The sequence below is a fragment of the Balaenoptera musculus genome, chromosome 8 (assembly GCF_009873245.2).
Source record: "Balaenoptera musculus isolate JJ_BM4_2016_0621 chromosome 8, mBalMus1.pri.v3, whole genome shotgun sequence".
Lineage (NCBI taxonomy): Eukaryota > Metazoa > Chordata > Mammalia > Artiodactyla > Balaenopteridae > Balaenoptera > Balaenoptera musculus.
In genome coordinates this window covers 7578810-7597348 of record NC_045792.1, presented here as the reverse complement: position 1 = coordinate 7597348, position 18539 = coordinate 7578810, and the positions used below count along the sequence as shown (strand labels likewise).

The window sequence follows — 18539 nt, the reverse complement described above, 5'->3', positions numbered from 1 at the left end:
GGTCCCGGGGGAGTCACGTGGGGGCGATGCGCGGTAAGTGCGGCTGCGCCGGCCGGTAGCTGCAACTGGAGTGGTGGTGCTTGAAGGAGACGCGGTGAGTGTGTGGGGAAGTCGGGTTGGGGCTGGGAAATGCCGGTGCCTCAACGCTTTAACGTTTCCGCGTCCCCAGGGCTTCCGTTCTCGGAGACCCCTGTCTTGGGAAACCGTTTCTCCCTTTAAGAGACGACCCCACTCAAAACCACCTCCCCGCCCCCGCGCCCGGGAGAAGCGTGCCCCGTGAACACTAGCCCCAGAGCCGTCTGAGGCGCCCACCTCGTCCCTTCTGGCAACCACGTCCCGGGTGCTCGGCCAATCCCTCGAGGGACGCCTCGCGTCCTTTCTTTTTTCCTTACCGCTCGACCTTCGGAGATGCGGGATCTCTGAAGCCTCTCCACCCCTCATCTCCTGACTCCCAACCTCTTTGTTTCACGTTGTAACTAGTCCTTCTCTCCCAGGGGTGACGGGGAGCCCTTCCGTTAGCCACGGGTCCATATTTTCTTCCTAGGGAGCACCTTGAGTCTCTTCTGCCTTCTTCCAGAATTCATTTCGTGGCGTCTCCTCCGTCCCTCCCCCAGCTGCTGCCAAAGAAAAGAAAAAGTACAGAGCAGGAATCTTCCCTTCCCTTTTCCACTTCCTTCGCTTTCTCCATCCCTGGTTTGTAACTTGCTCCAGACCCTCTCCTTCTCTTACAAGGTGCAATGTTGGGACTTCCATGCCCAAACTGCCAGGGACTTCACTAAGTCAAGACCCTGTGACTTCACTAAGGGGTGGCAGGGAAGAGGAACATCTGGTTGGGATGGTAATGTTAAAAGTACCTGGAAACAGACCTGCCATTTACTAAGAAGAGAGCTGATGCCGAGCCCTGAAGAGATCTCAGGAAATTAACGGAACTGTGCTGACGATAGAGGAAACAGTTTTTAAGACTGCTTAGAATGAAGGCTGCCTGAGGAGTTAGAGGAGGTAGTGGAATTAAGTTTGCGTCCTACCCCTCTAAAAGGGATTGGCAGAAGGGAGCCCTGTAGAGCATGAGATAAAGTTGAACAGGTAAGTGGAGCTAGCCTATAGAAGACTTTAACTGGAAGAAGGCTTTGAACTAGATGTGGTAAGTAGGGAGGAGTCTTTGAAGATGCTAGAGCAGGAGAGAGACTCCTTGAAAAATGGAATTCTGGGAATGAATCTGGCAGTTGAATGCAGGACAGATTGAAAAGGAGAAGGCTTTGGTAGCTGGGAAATCAGCTAGGACGCTGCAATCTGAGTGCTCAGTAGAAAGGCTGTGCTTGGTTCAGTGCTCTTTTTCCCTACACTGTACTGTCCTTGGAGTGTGAATCGGTTTTGAGTTGTACAGGTCAAGATGTACTATTGACAGCTGCTGTTGAACTGTGAGTGCCTTAAGAACGCGTTCATTTTTTTTATCCCCCGCATCTGGTACGGAGTGAACTCACAAATATCCCTTGGCTGGCTGAAGTGCGTCACAGGCATGAGTTAGGTGTGTCTGAACGTTTTGAATGATCTAATTTCTGTCCATTTTTGACCTGAAGAATGGAGGTAGGAGTACATGTATTTGTAAAGAGGGGGAAAGAAGACCTGTGTATGTTTCTGTAATAAGAGAGGTGATCGGGGTATAAATGTGAAGAATTCGAAGGGAGATTGAGAAACAGCTTCTCTCCTACTGTTTTTTTTCCCCTGCAAATTCCCAGGAAAGACACAGATCTAGAGAAGTTGAGAATTACTACCTTTTACTGATAACGTCCCAGACCCAGGTTCTAATTTCACTAAGCAGTCGCGCATCACGTGTTACCTAAGTATGTGAAGGCTCCTTTCCAGGGAGTCTGAAATTTGGACATCAGAACTTAAATTCGTATCGTTATATTAATGGCAAGCCTGTTTTAGGTGTAGGACTTTTCTGGTTTTGGGTGGGGGGCTGGGGAACCTTCTTCTGCCTTAACCTGTCCTTAATGGCATTCAAGAAGTGACCCCTGTTCCTGCAGAATTGGCCTTCTGTGGCAGGAAACAAAACGAAGAACCAACTCAGATGTCATTGTCAGTGACACAGAGCTTGTGTTCTTGGGTTTCAGGTTAACCCAAGGCACACATTATAGTGCCTAGGCATAAAAACACTGGTCCCTTTTTTCTGAAGAAGGAACTTTTAGGTTTTTCTTCTGAAACTTTGTAAGAGAAAATTTGAAGAATTCAGAGTTTTGTTTGCTTGGTATCACAGTACAGCTTTAGCCAATGTGGGTACAGAAGTTTGGTTCCTTAATGTTTATCGTTTGAGTCTAGGCACTTGCTGATTTGAAATAGGGTTGCTCTCAGTACACAAGAATTTATGTAAAGATATATATTGCCTCCTTTCTCTTCCTCATTCAGTTGGTCCTGTTTTAGGTAGCTCATTTTTCCACTTCTGCACTAATCTCATATTCTCTTTTTGGTTGGGAACTCTTCTTATCTGGACTGTTTTCTCAGTATAAGGAGGGAAATTCTATTAGTGGTGTCTTCATTCTTATAGAGTACAAACGTGGCTTATCTACCTAGATCTTGATATATCATAATATGTGCCCCCCCATAACCATATAAAGAAGAACTTGCTAATTTGTTTTTAAGGATATTTTCTAACCTGTGCAAGAACAACAAAGCCTTCTTTTTATTTCATAAATACAAACAGGGACTAATAAAAGAACTTGTGTCTAAATATCCCAAACTTAAGGTTAATTAGTGGCATGAGGTTAAATTCTGGTTCCTTGAACAGCGATTTGCTAGTTGCAGATTAACCAGCGATTCAGTTTCCCTGACGAGCAGGAAGTACTTGGATATTGTTTTATGGTTTTAGAGAGATTCAAAGAAGCAATTAGCAGTTCTCTGGAGGTGCCCTGGAAAGAGCAGTTGTCGGCAGCTGGGAGATCTGGGGACTGGTCCCGGTTCAGCTGCTTGTGAACTTGAGCGAGTAATTTGGGCTTCAGTTATTGTTTTTTAAAAGAAGATCCTTACTAGCTCTAAGCTTCTATCAAGATTTTCCACTGACACTTAAGTGCTTCTCTTTCTTAACAAGTGGAATTTATTTCAGACTTACCTTGAGTACATTTAGCATTGGCACAGAGAACCAGGATTTTAATCCTGTCCCCACAATTTAACCTTATGCCACTGAGCTAAACATTTATGTTTGGAGGGTTACTACATTGAGTGCTGCTGGAATACACCTTCAGATTTCCTAGGTGGGTTTGTGGAAAGGAGTGCAGATAGAAAAAAAGTTAGAAAACAATGGTATTGACCTATACCATGTGTGTTAGTTCTTTTTTCCATGCCAGCATTTTCAAAGAGATTCCATTGTATTGTTGCCCCTTGTTTTCACTTTTTTTTCAGCTTTTTGAGCAACGATCAGGCAGGTCTTAGCTTAAATGCCTGCTTCACAAACTTTTTTCATACTGTGACACACATGGAAATTATTGTTGTGTCACTGAGGAAAACTGGCGGCGACACACAGAAGACAGCTGGCCTGGGAGCTGTGGCTGCTCCCATCCCCCCACCTGGCCATACACTGGCGAGGAGATCCCTGTCCTGTGGCCCATGTGACCATTAGGAAGGTCAGCATTACACATTGAAAGTCTTTGTCCCAAACTCTGCCTAACTATCAAGAGGAACTGTCTCACTAGTTAGTCTTTTTTCTTTTTTTTTTAAACCAAAGCATGTTATATATTAATTATCCCCTTGAATGTAACGATCTTACCTGACCGTATCTGGTTTTGGGGTTCAATTTCTTTTTTAAATTATTATTACATAAGTTTCAGTTGTACAGCATTATAATTCAACATTTATATACACTACAAAGTGATCACCGCCACAAGTCTAGTTACCATAATTATTTTTCTTAAGTCTGTCTAATTTGTTTTGCCCTTATGTGCCTTTATGCTCTTGGCTAGTTTAATATTTAAAGACCATACTTGTCCTTAAAAAGTGGCCTTTTTTTGAAGTGTGTGAATGGTAGTTAACTGATAAAGAGGTGGGAAATGCTTTCGTCATGATGCTTTGACCTCATTAGATTATGGGCAGACTTGCTCTGCCTATTTTTAGAAGATAGGGAATTTCTTTTTTGGGGGGGGGGGGAGAATTTCTTTAAGTAGCTTATTTTATGTTTTTCGTTATAAAAGTAATATAGAAAATGTGAAAATACAAAAAGTAGAGTGGGGGAAAATCATTCATATTTCTGTTTCCCAAATACTGTTAAAATAACATGGTTTTTCTCATCTTTTTCTTTTTTTTGTGCATTCTTCTTGAATTGTGGAAATTTTCAAACGTTTACATGATAGAGAAAACTCTAATAAACCCCATGTACCCATGAGCCAGCTTCTAATACATCCAGCCAACACAGGGCCAGTCTTGTTCTACACCCCAAACTCCCGGATGGTTTTGAATCAAATCCCAGAAATAATCATTTCATCTGTAAACACTTCAGTATGTATCTGTCAAAGATAAGAACTAGTTTTCAACATAACCTCAATACCATCATCACACCTTAAAAAATATATTCCTTGGTATCACCAAGCAACCAGTCAGTGCACAGATTTTCCTGTTGGTCTCACTTTCTAACACTTCATTTGTTTGAATCATCAGGTTGAAAGAAGGGTCCACACATCATGTGTACACTTTTAATTAGACTAAAACCATATGGGCATTCAGAAGAGATAATGTGGACTGTAAACCTTGGAGATGCTAAGAGCTTGCACTTCGGAGTCATGCAGACTGGGTTTCAGATCCAGCTCTGCCACTTGCTAGCTGTGTGACCTTGTGCAAGTTACTTAATCTCTCTCACTTTAGTTTTTTTATCCTGTAAAATGGTAATAATATCTACCCTAAGACCACCATGAGGATCGATTGAGTTAATGCAGGTTAAAGCACTGTAGAGCCCCATACGTAGTTAATGCTCAGTAAATACTAGCTCTGTCCAGCACCTAGTATAGCATCAGTGCATAGATTTGTGGAATAAAAATAGAGTAAGAGTCAAGAGCTGTGGAATTTGGTTTCATTCTGCCATTTAGGGGAATCACTTCAAAGTTTTGTACCCTAAATTTCTCGTCCAAAAAAGGGGGTGGAGTAAACAACCTGATGATCGCTGAAATTCCAGTGCTTGCAGGAAATGAGGCAGGCTTAGTATTTTAGAAACAGCATGAGCTTCAAAAACAGACTGGGGGACTTCCCTGGTGGTGCAGTGGTTGGGAGTCCGCCTGCCAATGCAGGGGACCACGGGTTCCAGCCCTGGTCCGGGAGATCCCACATGCCGTGGAGCAACTAAAGCCCGCGAGCCACAACTACTGAGCGGTGTGCCTAGAGCCCATGCTCCACAAGAAGAGAAGCCACTGCAATGAGAAGCCCCGCGCACCGCAACTAGAGAAAGCCCATGTGCAGTAACGAAGACCCACGAAGCCAAAATAAATAAATAAATTAAAAAAAAAAAAAAAGACTGGATTTGCATCACACTTTGTTATTTACAAGCATTTAATCTTCTCAGCCTCAGTTTCTTCATATGTGCAATGGAACCAATAATACCTACCTGATAAGATTGTTGTGATGAGCAGCAAGATAAATATATTCTGGTTCCTACTGTGTAGTAGGTACTCACATTATTAGTCAGCATTTTATGATTATAAAACAAGAATGTACATTGGAGCATTTTCAACATTGGAGCATTTTCAACATTGGAGCATTTTCAACATCTTAAAGAGCCATGTATTTTGTAGCATTTATATAAATAAGATGACCAAGTATCTTATGGGAAAAGGAATATACACTGGAAGGGTGAACCTGGAACTATGTTTCCAGAACATGGACAATGGAAAATTGAGGGATTATTCAGCCATGTTGATAAAAGCCAGAGGATATGAGGATCCCTAGAGAAATTCAAGAAGGTCTTGCAACACATAGTTGGTTAAGTTGAATAAACCTATTTTCTGTAGCATTTGAAAATTTCATCAATAAGTTAAAAGATGTGGCTTTTTTTAATTGAAATATAGTTTGCATACAGTGGTATGTTAGTTTCAGGTGTGCTAACATGGTGATTTGATATTTGCATACTTTATGAAATGATCACTGCATTAAGTCTAGTTACCCATCTGTCCCCATACAAAGTTATTAGAATATTATTGACCATATTCCTTATGCTGTATGTTACATCCCTGTGGCTTATTTATTTTATAACTGGATGTTTGTTCCTCTTAATACCCTTCACCTATTTCTCCCCCACCTCCACCCCCCCTCCCCTCTGGCAACCACCTGTTGTTCTCTGTATCTGTGAGTCTGTTTTCATTTTGTTTTGTTTTTTTAGATTGCACATGTAAGTGAGATCATATGGTATTTGTCTTTCTCTGATTTATTTACTTAGCGTAATACTCTCTAGATCCATCCATGTTATTATAAGTGGCATGATTTCTTTTTTGTTATGGCTGAGTAATATTCCTGTGTGTGAGTGTGTGTGTGTGTGTATCTTCTTTATCCATTCATCTATCGGTGGACACTTAGTTTGCTTCCATATTTTGGCTATTGTAAATAATGCTGCAGTGAACACTGGTGTGCATGTGTCTTTTCGAATTTGTGTTTTTTCTTTGAGTAAATACCCAGAAGTAAAATCACTGGATCATATGGCAATTCTGTTTTTAATTTTTTGAGGAATCTCTGTACAATTTTCTGTAGTAGCTGCACCAGTTTACAATCCTACCAACAGTGCACGAGAGTTCCCTTTTCTCTCATTCTCACCATAAAGACACTTGCTACTTCCTGACTTTTTGATGATAGCCGTTCTGACAGGTATGAGATGGTATATCATTGTGGTTTTGATTTACATTTCCCTGATGATTAATGATGTTGAGCATCTTTTCATGTGCCTGTTGGCCATTTGTATATCTTCTTGGAAGAATGTCTATTCAGGTCCTTTGCCCATTTTTTAATCAGGTTGTTTGTTTTTTTTTGACGTTGTGTTGTATGAATTCTTTGTATATTTTGGGTATTAACCCCTTACCTGATGTTGTTTGCAAATGTCTTCTCCTATTCATAGGCTGCCTTTTTGTTTTGTTGATAGTTTCCTTCACTGTGCAAAGGCTTTTTTCAGTTGATGTACTGTAGTTCCATTTGTTTATTTTGCTTTTGTTTCCCTTGCCTGAGGAGACAGATCCAAAAAAAATTGCTAAGACCAAGGTCAGAGAGTGTACTGCCTATGTTTTCTTCTAGGAGCTTTTGGTTTCAGGTCTTACATTTAACTCTTTAATCCATTTTGAGTTTATTTTTGTATATGGTGTAAGAAAGTGGCCCACTTTCAGTCTTTTGCAGGTAGCGGTCCAGTTTTCCCCACACATTTATTGACAAGACTGTCTTTTCCCCATTGTGTATTCTTACCTTCTTTGTCATAGATTAATTGACCATATAAAAAGATGTGGATTGGGTAGGTGGGTGTGTGTGTGTGTGTGTATGTGTGTATTAATTGTTAGTGATTGGAATATGCTGTGTTTGCTCTAATGATATTGTTGGCTTAATGAAAATGACTTACACTAGCTGTTATAAAGAGAGCTGCACTGTTAACTGACTCAGAAAACCAAATCCACTCTGTTTACTGACTCCAAAGTACTAGTCAGCATTTCCCCAACTTGCTTGATGATAAGAATCACCTGAGGTACTTTTAAAGCTACAGATCACTCCTCTAGAAATTTTGATTCAGTGAATGCTGAGTTAGGGCCCAGGAATCAGTCTCCCTCCCTCCCTCCCGCCCGGCAGACACTCCTGTATTTATACCTCTGCCCAATGTCGTCCACCATTGGTTGAGCCAGGTGATCCTGCGTTGCTGTTCCCTGTATGTAGGTTCACCTTTGCCTGGTTATTTCACTTACCTATGTTAATTTTTTCCCAAATGCTCTAATGTATTAATCCCATTCATATCAGTAACATTATCTCTGGGCTCAAATGTATCACTTCCATTTTTTATTGGAGCCCCGCATCAGCTTCCTCCTGCCTTTACTGCTTCCTGTCAGTATCGTTCAGGAACTGACCTTAACTCTCCTCCTGGGCTGGCCCCCATGCCATCCCATTTCTTGGCTCACATCTTACATCCCAAGAAGTATCTGAAAGACTTTATTTTGCCCACAAACTTGTTTGATAGTTTGGAAGTGTAATCGAGTCCCAGGTTAGAAATAATTTTCCCTCAGAGTTTTGAAGCCCTCGTTGTACTTCCCGGTGTCTGTAAGTGTCCTGGAGGTGTGGTGGTTCACACCTTTTCTACGAAACCTTGTTTTGTTGGTTTGGTTTTTCTTTTCTCCCTCACTGGAAGTTTGAGGATATTCTCTCTCTCCCTGGTGGTCTGGAGTTTCATGATGATGTACCCTGGTGCAGGTATTTCATCATCGACTATTCTGAGTGCTCAGTGGACCCTTTCATTCTGGAAATTCATGTCCTTCAATCCTGGGACATTTTCTTCTATGATTCTTGTGATCTTTCTCCCGATCTTTTCTTTTCCTTTGATCATTTTTCATAATATCCATTCTTGTCATATGGATATGACAGCTTTAATGAGAGCCCATTATAGTTTTCAGTTTCCTGCTCTCCACATTGGAGCAGGTTTGAGATCTATTGCCAGAATGAATGCGATAAGAACTTAGCGTTTCACCACAGCTCTGTAGACCCCACTAAGGCATGTCCACGGGGACCTGGAGGGTCCAGCCCTCTCCTCACTTCCTCCTGGTTCCCCCATCACCCCAACTTGCCCACTGGCCTCAGTCACTGCAATGCACTGCTTCTCTCTTTCTTCTGCTCTAGAAACATGCTCTGCTGCTCTTTGCGTGAATCCACAAGTACTTAATATTTTAAAAAGTTAATTTTACTAAGACACTAAGGTAAATGAAGGAAGAAAAGTTAAAAAAAAAAAAACAAAAAACCCCGAAGGGGATTTACGTATAAGAAAACGTGTGGTGTAAAAGCAGGGGCAAACTCTTAAGAATACAGTTGTTTTGAATTGATGTCAACATGAAACCAGGATGCTTACACTTGCTCCAAGAGTTCCTCCTGAAAACTGCTTTTCTCCACAGAACCAAATGGGAGCACTTGTTCTTTCTACTTCGCTGTACCCTAAACGTATTCCCGGGTGCCTACATGCAACCTGTTCGTTTTCTCAGAAAGCAGAAGTGCTTTCCCCGACTCCCTCCGCCCCCATGCATTGTCCCCACCTCGGGGCCCAGGCCATCCAGCCCTCTTGTCTCTCCCTGTGACTCCTCAGTCTTGCATTGACCTCCTTCGCTCTTTATGAAAGTATGTTTTTAGGTCTCCCTAACCTGTTTTTCTCTCATCTATCTTTTTTCCTTAATTATTTTCACTGGCCACTTTTTAAGTCTGATGCCGCCTGCTCTGCAAAGCAATGCTTTTAAAGCTGTTTCTTCTAAGTCAGCCTAGTCTTTCTAGCTCTGGTGGGCCTCTGTGGCAGATAATAACCTCTTTTTGGAGCTTTCAGGTTCTTGTTTCAGGTCTAAACAATGCTTTCATCCCTCAGTTCATTTACAGATCGAAGAGAATATTTTTCAGTTAATTTTTTATTAGGAAGAAATCCAAATACCCTGAAAGGAATATCAGCTAGTTTACAGTTACAAGCTTAGCCACTTTCCTACATTCCCACTGGTCCATCATTCTCTTGTTCTTAAGGGATTACTGAGATTGGTCCAGGAAAGGTACTTGCAAGAACTTTCCTAAAGTAGATGACAGTTCTTTCAAAATCAATAAATACTTGTGTTAGTGCTTGAGACAGAAAGAAGGAAATAATCACCTGTAATCCTATCTCCCAGAGATTATTTCTGCCATTCAGAGACCTCCAACACATGATAAGGAGCAGTTTTTTGAACTGTTTTGATCTTTAAGTTTGAAATAGGACTGTCTAAAAGTATGTTTGAGTTTTGAAGGGCTGTAATGAAACTTCTGAGTAGGTATCTCATCGGTCTGAAACACAGGAGAGATCTGAGCTGAAGATACAGATTTGGGAGTCATTAGCATTTAGTTGGCCTCGTAAACCATTGGAGTAAGTGGGGTGGGGAGAGTAGGGAGTAGGTAAAGTGGTTAAACTGGAGAGCCTCAGATGGTGCCATGAAGACAGTCCACATTCAGGGAATGGGCAGAGGAAGAAGAGCTTTCCCTACAGGGTTGGGAGGAAGACCAGGAAAACACAGTATCCACAGGAGATGAGAATGGAATTAAGTGTCAGATGCTTCTAAGAGGTAAAGGAAGATAAGTCCGAACTATTTCATTGAATTTTGCCATAATGGTAAGTACATGTTTACAGTTCCGTTGCTCCTAAAAGATGGAGACTTTTCAAGGGTTTGGCCCTTAAGGGTATGACGTTAGTCATCTTTGGTGAGACAGTATTGAGTTGTGTCTCCAGAACGTGGACTCTGGCATCAGCATCCCGTATCTACTGTGTAATAAATAGCCATGTGACCACTAGCGAGTTACTTAACATCTCTGTGCTTCCGTTATCTGTGATATCTGTGACATGTGATGGTGATGGTGTCTGCTTCATAGAGGAGTGAACGTTGTAAAGCGCAGAAAACAGTGCCTAGCTCACTGTAAACACTACATGGTGTTTGTTGGAGGTGAACTGGATGCGGTAATAGTATCACTTTTAGCACAATGCCTGGCATTTAACAGGTATTTTAACATGAAAATTCAACAACTTTTGACTGCAAAGCAATGGATTTGCTGTGACTAATACAGTTCCAGTCATTTTAAACTCTACCAGCATATACAGAATATAATCGTGCCAGGCCAGAGGAAGAACTCAGGGGACTGAGAATTCGCTGCATGTAGCTTTGAAACTGTGTAAAACTCAGATAGGGACTTGAACTCACGTGCCGAGACTTGAACCCAGCCTAAATCCTGATTGGGACTGAACCCAGCCAAAACCCACGGTCTTCCAACTGAGATCACACACCCGGTTTCAGGACTTAATGAAGTTTAGGTTCTTGATGTCTCATTGCAGAAAGAATTCAGTGAGAGACAAAGTGGTAGGAAGTGGATTTACTTAGAGAGAAACACTCCACAGAGTGTGGGCCATCTCAGAAGGCGAGAAAGGCACCAGGGCATGGGGGTTGTCAGTTTTTATAGGAGTGGATAATTTCATAGGCTAATGAGTGGGAGGAATATTCCAGCTATTTCAGGGAGGGGCAGGGATTTCCAGGAATGGCGCCACCATCCACTTTTTGATCCTTATGGATCCTTGGAACTGTCATGGCGCCTGTGGGTGTGTCATTTAGTTTGCTGATGTACTACAGTGAGTGTATACTGGGGCTCAAGGTGTAGTGGAAGTCGACTTGTCCGCCATCTTGGACCCATTTGGTTTAAATCAGTTTATGTCATGTCCTCAGGCTATGTTATTCTTTCAAAGGTTGTGCCCTGCCCCCTTCCCTCCTGTTTCATTCCCCCTCAGAGATTTTAGTCCCATATTCTTATGGGAAGCAGAAGGGCGATGGTTCCTCCTCTCTAACTGCTTCAAGGCTGAGTAGGGGCGTCGACCCTGCCTGTCAGGGAGTAAAAACCTCTGGATGCCTGATCTAGGGGCCCCAGGGGCAGGACAGCTCCTTGTTTTAAGTCAGTATAGGCTGGAATCCTCTCATAGTCATCATCTTGGTATAGAACTGTTGTAATGGCTTCCATAGCCTTTCTATGAATCTCCTTGATGATGAAGCACTTTTTGTAACAGCATCAGAGTACAAAAATATCTATACATGGTAAAAGACTTAAACGGCATGGTTACACATCGCTTGCAGTGTAATCGATAAAGAAACTTTGTTACAATAACCAGAATTAGGAATGATTACATTTAACTTAATGTACCACATAATCCTAGTTACATATTTCTCTTTAAGATGCCTCAGGGCCCCTCTAAAGTACCCCAAAAGTTACCTGGAAATCAAAAGAAACTTAATTAAAATTTGATATTTGGGAAGTTTGTCCAAAAGTTTACAAACACTTGGTCAAATAAGATCATAGGTCACTGTGAGACAATATTTATTTCTTAACCAAAGTTACAAAAGATCTCAAAAGTAAATACAAATCACTTAAAGGCAAAGAAACTCATACTATCGCTTGTTAAAAGCAGCATTTCAAGAAAACTTTGGAGGGAGAAACCGAATCTAGTCTTGTCCCAGCCCACTCCCAACAAAATTCATTTATGCAGCTAAATTTAATCCAACCTCAGAAAATCTTGATCATGCACAACTTTTTTCAGTTTTTTTTCTCATTCCTCCCACATTCTTTTACTGAAAACATGCATGTTACTTTCCTTAAAAATGTTTTTTTTCACATTGAGTTACTTTTCTTGTTGACAAATTTATAACAGGTAGAATAAGGTTTTATTTGACCCCTAGTTAACCTAGGTACAACAGAAGTATTATACTCAACATTGATGATTTTAAAGACATGCCTATATTAATCAAACCAACAAGTTTAACCACCTTCAATACTAGATATCAGTTTAGTACTGAATATTTTCCAGATGACACGTACCTGAAATTTATTCTGGCCATTTTATTTTCTATTTCTGGGTATTTACATAAGCGCTTAATTTTTTAAAAGCCAATTAAGTAGAGCTCTTTTATGAATTAATTTTTGGCAGTACCGTACACCTACAACACACGTATAGATACATATGAACACACAAACACAGAGACCTCGGAGTTGCCATTCCAAAATTTCAGTCCTGAGACAGGTACACCATAAAACCCATCAGTTACAAGAGGTTGGACTCAAATTTGGCTTCTGGCAGATGGAACAAATCAAGGTCACTTACCTAAACCCTTTTTACTAGTGTTTACAGAAAAGACACTTAAGATTTCTATTTATCCTTGACCAGTCAAGTTCTAAATTACTTGACCCTCTTTTGATATTGAAGGACTGACATACCCATTCACCTATGTTGGAAAGTTTTACTTTTCCTTGTTTAGCTTAGGGGAGAAGGCCTCTTCCAAAATTCCTATCAGGGTCTGAATATCAGCTATGGTCAGTTTAGTCAGAGCAGTGGCCTCCTATTTTGGTAATCTACTTACAAACATTTTTGAGGATCTTCCCTAGGTTTAAGAATTTGTACCTTATATTTAGATACTATATAACCCTTTTTACTTAATAATCACCGGCTGGATATCTTTGGCCAAGCCCGGAACCTCAATATTCCACATTCCAGGGTCTACTAAGGCTTCTGTTTTAGCTTCAGATTTTATCTGTTCCTTTTTGCTTTGTGTTAGAACCATTTGGTGATGAGGGTGGTTCCCTTGCCCCTCAAGAAACAGAGTGACCCCTAACTTAGTTCATAAATCTCTTCCTATTAGAGGGATGGGACAGTCAGGCACAAACAGAAAGGAATGTAAAAACAGCTGGCCATTGATCTTGCACAAAACGTGTTCCAGGAAAGTGCCCGTGTCTCTTCCCTGACAACCCCATTACGTATTCCTTATGATTGCTAAGGTTTCCAATCCTGTGGGCTAAGACTGAGAAGGTTGTACCAGTGTCGATAAGAAATTCTATCAAGTGGCCTGCCACATCGATGACCACGGAGGCTCTACATTAGTTACATCGATGGTATCTCTAGGCAGAGCCACTTTTGGCCTTGTCCCCCTTAGTCTTCTGATTGCAAAACCATCAATGGCCGAGGGGTCCCCGTCGCTCTCTGGCATCTGGGGCATTCCTTCTTCCAGTGCCCTGGCTGTTTGCAATGGGCACATCAATCTCAATCCTCCCTCCGGTGCCCCTTTTGTCCACACAGGGTACACTGGCCTTGTATGGGTACCCGTGGGCCTTGTGGTCTGCCAAGGCCGGACTGGTCCAGAAAAGCCAGCTTCCTCTTTGGTGGTCTCTGAACGAACAAAGCCACTGCAATCATTCAGGCCTTTTGCATATTTCTCTGGGACCGTTCAGCCTTTTTGGCCATATCCCTATTACTGAAAACCAAATAAGCCAATTGGAACTAGTCATTCATTGGAGTCTGAGGACCAGCAGTTGCTTTCTGAATTTTGTGCCTGATATCTGGGGCAGACTAGGCTATGAAATGCATAGCCAAAAGGGCCTGTACCTCGGGGGAGGAGGGATCCACGTTCATTTGGGATCCACAGCCCTGTAGGGTGAGCCAGTGAAAATGTCCTCTGTGTCCTCCTAGAGTTATCCCTCCTGAGCTACACACTCCTTGAATTCCTTTTGGGTTCCATTGCCTAGATACAAGGCCATGAAAATTTGACCACAGGGTACTTCATTTTAAATTTCGTAACTAATATGGTGGCCAAACCTGATTACATAACCTACTAAGTTTTTTCCTTTTAATTTCTGTTGTCCAAATCTTTCCCAGTCCTGGAATATATGGCCCAGAGGGGTATTGGTTGAGGTTAATGCAGCCTGACCCATTTCAGACAACCTTGAGGTTACGTCTCTATCTCCCAAGCTATCCAGAATTCCACTCTTAAGTAAAAATCCACCGCGCAATTTAGTCAAGATTTGCACTTACAATTTTAGATACTATAGCTTCCAAGGTAGTCTCCCAACCAGGTGTTAGAGCCCCAGAAGTCACAAAGAAACGGCACAGAAGACGTCCCCAACAGTGTTGACGATGAACGGGAGTTGGTCTAGCTATAAGTTGGGAATAAAGGGTCAGCATTTGTAAGGGTCAGAGGGAGGGGAGTAAGAGCAATAAAAAGTACACCTTGGGGCTTCCCTGGTCGCGCAGTGGTTAAGAATCCGCCTGCCAATGCAGGGGACCCGGGTTCGTGCCCCGGTCCGGGAAGATCCCACATGCCGCGGAGCGGCTAGGCCCATGAGCCACAACTACTGAGCCTGCGCGTCTGGAGCCTGTGCTCCGCAACGGGAGAGGCCACGACAGTGAGAGGCCCGCGCACCACGATGAAGAGTGGCCCCCGCTCGCCGCAACTAGAGAAAGCCCTTGCACAGAAACGAAGACCCAACACAGCCAACAATAAATTAATTCATTCATTCATTTAAAAAAAAAAAAAGTACACCGTGGTGGTCACACAGGTCTTCTGGGGTTAACAGAAGAAAGAAAGAAATAGAGCAGGAATGAACAAGAATGCAAGAATGTAAGAGAGAAACCTGAGTTAAGGAGAAGAATTCAGAGAGTAACAATTGTGTCCTGGACCTGCTGCTGTACGTGCGTAAGTATACGGGGTTGACCCGCCGGTCAAAATGGAGCAGACGTCGGCAGGGCGTCCCCCCAGTATGGCTGGCTCACGGCATCCCACGGGCCTCTTTAAGACTGAGACCTAACTCAACATTTTCTTACCTTATCACTGTTTCTTCGTGGTCGCTAGTTGAAACTGTGCACCTCAGTTTGGGACTTGAACCCACATGCCAGGACTCCAACCTGGCCAAAACCCAGATTGGTACTTGAACCCACGTGGCCGTGACTCGAACCCAGCCAAAATCCACAGTCTTCCAACTGAGATCACACCCCTGGTTTCAGGACTTAATGAAGCTCAGGTTCTTGATGTGTCATTGTGGAAAGAATTCAGTGAGAGAGAAAGTGACAGGTAGGAAGTGGATTTATTTAGAGAGAAACACGCTCCACAGACAGAGTGTGGGCCATCTCAGAAGGTGAGAAAGGCACCAGGGTATGGGGTTGTCAGTTTTTATAAGGGTGGGTAATTTCATAGGCTAATGAGTGGGAGGAGTATTCCAGCTATTTCAGGAAGGGGCGGGGATTTCCAGGAATTGGGCCACCGCCCAGTTTTTGGTTTTTTTTTTTTTTTTAAATTATTTATTTATTTATTTTTAGCTGCGTTGGGTCTTCGTTGCTGCGTGCGGGCTTTCTCTAATTGTGGCGAGCGGGGGCTACTCTTCGTTGCGGTGCGCGGGCTTCTCACGCGGTGGCTTCTCTTGCTGCGGAGCACGGGCTCTAGGCGCATGGGCTTCAGTAGTTGTGGCACGTGGGCTCAGTAGTTGTGGCGCACTGGCTTAGTTGCTCCGTGGCATGTGGGATCTTCCCAGACCAGGGCCCGAACCTGTGTCCCCTGCATTGGCAGGCAGATTCTCAAGCACTGCACCACCAGGGAAGTCCAACCACCCAGTTTTTGATCCTTATGGTCAGCCTTGGAACTGTCATGGCGCCTGTGGGTGTGTCATTTAGCTTGCTGATGTATTACAGTGAGTGTATAGTGGGGCTCAAAGTGTAGTGGAAGTCGACTTGTCCGCCATCTTGGACCCATTTGGTTTAAATCAGTTTATGTCATGTCCTCAGGCTATGTTATTCTTTCAAAGGTTGTGCCCTGCCCCCTTCCCTCCTGTTTCATTCCCCCCTCAGAGATTTTAGTCCCATATTCTTATGGGAAGCAGAAGGGCGATGGTTCCTCCTCTCTAACTGCTTCAAGGCTGAGTAGGGGCGTCGACCCTGCCTGTCAGGGAGTAAAAACCTCTGGATGCCTGATCTAGGGGCCCCAGGGGCAGGACAGCTCCTTGTTTTAAGTCAGTATAGGCTGGAATCCTCTCATAGTCATCATCTTGGTATAGAACTGTTGTAATGGCTTCCATAGCCTTTCTATGAATCTCCTTGATGATGAAGCACTTTTTGTAACAGCATCAGAGTACAAAAATATCTATACATGATAAAAGACTTAAACGGCATGGTTACACATCACCTACAGTGTAATCGATAAAGAAACTTTGTTACAATAACCAGAATTAGGAATGATTACATTTAACTTAACGTACCAAATAATCCTAGTTACATATTTCTCTTTAAGATGCCTCAGGGCCTCTCTAAAGTACCCCAAAAGTTACCTGGAAATCAAAAGAAACTTAATTAAAATTTGATATTTGGGAAGTTTGTCCAAAAGTTTACAAACACCTGGTCAAATAAGATCATAGGTCACTGTGAGACAATATTTATTTCTTAACCAAAGTTACAAAAGATCTCAAAAGCAAATACAGATCACTTAAAGGCAAAGAAACTCATACTATCGCTTATTAAAAGCAGCATTTCAAGGAAACTTTGGAGGGAGAAAGCAAATCCAGACTTGTCCCAGCCCACTCCCAACAACATTCATTTATGGAACTAAATTGAATCCAGTCTTAGAAAATCTTGATCATGCACAACTTTTTTCAGTTTTTTTTCCTCATTCCTCCCACCTTCTTTTACTGAAAACATACATTTTACTTTCCTTAAAAGTTTTTTTTTTTTCACATTGAGTTACTTTTCTTGTTGACAGATTTATAACAGATTGAATAAGGTTTTATTTGACTTCTAGTAAATCTAGGTACAAAAGAAGTATTATACTCAACATTGATGATTTTAAAGACATGCCTATATTAATCAAACCAACAAGTTTAACCACCTTCAATACTAGATATCAGTTTAGTACTGAATATTTTCCAGATGACACGTACCTGAAATTTATTCTGGCCATTTTATTTTCTATTTCTGGGTATTTACATAAGTGCTTAATTTTTTTAAAGCCAATTAAGTAGAGCTCTTTTATGAATTAATTTTTGGCAGTACCGTACAGCTACAACACACGTATAGATACATATGAACACACAAACACAGAGACCTTGTAGTTGCCATTCCAAAATTTCAGTCCTGAGACAGGTACACCATAAAACCCATCAGTTACAAGAGGTTGGACTCAAATTTGGCTTCTGGCAGATGGAACAAATCAAGGTCACTTACCTAAACCCTTTTTACTAGTGTTTACAGAAAAGACACTTAAGATTTCTATTTATCCTTGACCAGTCAAGTTCTAAATTACTTGACCCTCTTTTGATACTGAAGGACTGACATACCCATTCACCTATGTTGGAAAGTTTTACTTTTCCTTGTTTAGCTTAGGGGAGAAGGCCTCTTCCAAAATTCCTATCAGGGTCTGAATATCAGCTATGGTCAGTTTAGTCAGAGCAGTGGCCTCCTATTTTGGTAATCTACTTACAAACATTTTTGAGGATCTTCCCCTAGGTTTAAGAAATTTGTACCTTATATTTAGACATTGTATAACCCTTTTTACTTAATAATCACCGGCTGGATATCTTTGGCCAAGCCCGGAACCTCAATATTCCACATTCCAGGGTCTACTAAGGCTTCTATTTTAGCTTCAGATTTTATCTGTTCCTTTTTGCTTTTTGTTAGAACCATTGCCCCTTGAGAAACAGAGTGGCCCCTAACTTAGTTCATAAATCTCTTCCTATTAGAGGGATGGGACAGTCAGGCACAAACAGAAAGGAATGTAAAACAGCTGGCCATTGATCTTGCACAAAAGGGGTTCAAGGAAAGTTTGCCCGTGTCTCTTCCCTGACAACCCCATTACGTATTCCTTATGATTGCTAAGGTTTCCAATCCTGTGGGCTAAGACTGAGAAGGTTGTACCAGTGTCGATAAGAAATTCTGTCAAGTGGCCTGCCACATCGATGACCACGGAGGCTCTACATTAGTTACATCGATGGTATCTCTAGGCAGAGCCACTTTTGGCCGTGTCCCCCTTAGTCTTCTGATTGCAAAACCATCA

At 42.1% G+C, this 18539-nt stretch overlaps 1 protein-coding gene and 1 long non-coding RNA gene across 7 annotated transcripts in view; one reads left to right on the top strand and one right to left on the bottom strand.

The window, feature by feature from the left end:
• The first annotated feature begins 2 nt into the window (after positions 1-2).
• Positions 3-18539, top strand: part of FAM118B (family with sequence similarity 118 member B) — a 54758-nt gene continuing 36221 nt past the window's right edge. For 3 of the 5 annotated variants that reach the window (XM_036862632.1, XM_036862634.1, XM_036862628.1), the window contains exon 1: positions 25-94. The gene's annotated coding sequence lies outside the window, so the exon portion shown is untranslated. Of the gene's footprint in view, positions 95-715; positions 1084-18539 lie in introns of those variants that run through there. The other 2 variants (XM_036862631.1, XM_036862629.1) reach the window with 2 other exon arrangements.
• Positions 12024-15453, bottom strand: LOC118900249. 2 transcript variants are annotated; one of them, XR_005021064.1, is made up of 3 exons: positions 15329-15453; positions 14540-14661; positions 12024-13982 (listed from the first exon to the last, which is right to left on the bottom strand). It is a non-coding gene; the product is annotated as an uncharacterized LOC118900249 (long non-coding RNA). The 2 variants fall into 2 exon arrangements; XR_005021065.1 differs by having other exon boundaries at positions 14540-14657.